The sequence below is a fragment of the Macrobrachium rosenbergii genome, chromosome 25 (assembly GCF_040412425.1).
Source record: "Macrobrachium rosenbergii isolate ZJJX-2024 chromosome 25, ASM4041242v1, whole genome shotgun sequence".
In the NCBI taxonomy this organism is placed as follows: Eukaryota; Metazoa; Arthropoda; class Malacostraca; order Decapoda; family Palaemonidae; genus Macrobrachium; species Macrobrachium rosenbergii.
The window spans coordinates 23,391,544-23,394,043 of record NC_089765.1 but is presented as its reverse complement, the minus strand read 5'-3'; the positions used below and the strand labels follow the sequence as shown (position 1 = coordinate 23,394,043).

General features: G+C 34.3%; 1 protein-coding gene across 2 annotated transcripts in view; it reads right to left on the bottom strand.

Moving 5' to 3' along the window:
- LOC136852451 (uncharacterized) overlaps positions 1–2,500 on the bottom strand; it is a 608,387-nt gene that overhangs the window by 214,745 nt on the left and 391,142 nt on the right. The window lies entirely within an intron of this gene.

Here is a 2,500-nt window from a genome sequence, read left to right as displayed (position 1 = left end):
GTATCTGTAGGTTCGTATGTCTTTCCTCCTTTCCTACCCCTTCTTCTCCTCTTTATTCCTCTCCTGTTCCTTCTTTTCCTTTGGAGTTAATTGTCCTTTCGTTACCTACTGAACCAGAACACTATAACAAAAACCATAAACCATAAAGACTGCATGTAACCTCAAAACGACTAGACCATTTAATATATGAAATACTTGATTATCTAATGAGAAAAGGGAGAAACTCTCAGCAGAGAATGAACAAGAAGAAATTTTGCAAAAAGACTCCTTAAGAAAGATACTTCTTCCATCTAAAAAGTCACACACACACACACACACACACACACACACACACACACACACACACACACATATACATACATATATATATATATATATATATATATATATATGACATTTTTATCATATGATTTATATACGATCATAGCTACAAATGTATATTATAGGTATATTTGATATTAAGCAACATTTATATATTGATGATATATTTTTATATACATATATATATATATATATATCATGAATACATACAAATATATACATATATATATATGATATATATATGGATTTGATATATGTACATATATATCATATATATATATATATATATATATATATATATATATATATATATATATATATATATATATCATCCTTTTCACAGTCCTTTAGGTACGTTCCCCTAGTAATCATCACTGACGTCAATGTTATTCTTTTGAGCAGTGACTGCACTTCTCCAAATGAAATATCTTCTATTTTTCCTCATGCGTCTTCGTGTTCCTTCAGCTGTTAACTGAAATTACATAAAAATCTCTCAAAGAACCAATTAAACCAAGTAACTGAAATACGAGGATCTCTGTTCCTGAATTTTTCTTTCTCAAGATTTTTTTTCAGTTTTCTGTAAAAGAAAGCTATTGTGACGGCTTTGTCTTTTCGTCCGCATTTTTTCTGTCAGCCCTCATATCTTAAAAACTACTGAGGATAGAGGGCTGCAAATTGGTCTGTTGATCATCTACCCTGCAATCATCAACCATACCAAACTGCAGCCCTCTAGCCTCAGTAGTTTTTATTTTATTTATGGTTAAAGTTAGCCATGATCGTGGGTCTGGCACCGCTATAGGTGCCAATAACGCAGACCACCGCCTGGCCGTTGCTGAAAGTTTCATGGGCCGCGGCTGAGAGTTTCATTGGCCGTGGCTGAGAGTTTCATACAGCCTTTTACGCTGTACAGAAAACTCGACTGCGCCGAAGAGACTTCGGAGCATTTTTACTCGTTTCTTTCTCAAGATTTGTTATATTTTTTATTCTTTCATTTTTCGTCTCTTAAGTCACGCATGACCGAAACTAAACTCTCTTCCGCCGTCGTTCCCTTAATCTTAATTCTGGAAGTCGAAAGAATATTTTCATGAGAGTTTCTCCTTTTTTTCCTCGTACGAAGAAGAAACGCTTCCTTTTTCGTTCCTTTCCTCTCATTTCTTTGCGGGACTCTTCCTTTTTTCTCGAATTTTTTCTCCTCCCCTTCCGGGCCTGTGACTACACCAGGACTTGCTGCTGTAATAATTCTTCTTTTATTCATGGGTACTGCAAGGTTCAAAGTGCTTTCTGTTCAGCCTGTCTTTTTCCATTCTCCATTTCTCCATTTTCTATTCTCTTACCCAGATTTTAACTTCACCTAAAGGGCTGCTTTAGGACCAGAAGTCTGTACCTTTGTGTGGCTAGAGTTATCTAAAAATAAAAGGAAAAAACATTCCTTCATTTGTGAGCACATACGAAAAAAAACATTCACTCCTATAACTATTTAAAAAAAAAAACAACATCCCTTCCTCCTGTAACCACAAATTTTCATTGCTATCCTGACACAAAAGAATTCCTTCCTTCTGTAACTACCTACAACAATAAAGAGAACAACATTCTCTTCACCTGTAATAATATATTTTCACTGCTATGCTGACACAAAAAAAAAAATCCTTCTTCCTGTGATTACCTATTTAAAAAATTCTTCCTCCTGTAACCACATGTTTTCACTGCTATCCCGACGCAAAAAAAAAAAAATCCCTCTTATTGTAACCATACAGTATATTTTCACTGCTATCCTGACAATAATACTTCATCGTGTAACTACCTAAAAAAGAAAAAATCCTTCCTCCTGTAACCAAATATTTTCACTGTTATTCCGACACAAAAAAATTCCTCCCTCCTGCGACTACCTAGAAACGTAAATAAACAACGTTCCTTCCTCCTGTAACCAAATTTTCACTGCTATCCTGATAAAAAAAAACTCCTTTCTCCTGTATGTACCTAATAAAATAAAAAACAACATTCTTCTTCCTGTAACCACATATTTTCACTGCTATCCTGAAAAAAAAAACTTCCTCTGTAACTACATAAAAAAGATGATAAAATCAATCCTTCCTCCTGTAACCACATGTTTTCACTGCTATCCTGAAAAAAATCCTTCCTCCTGTAACCATATATTTTCATTGCTATCCTGACACAAAAA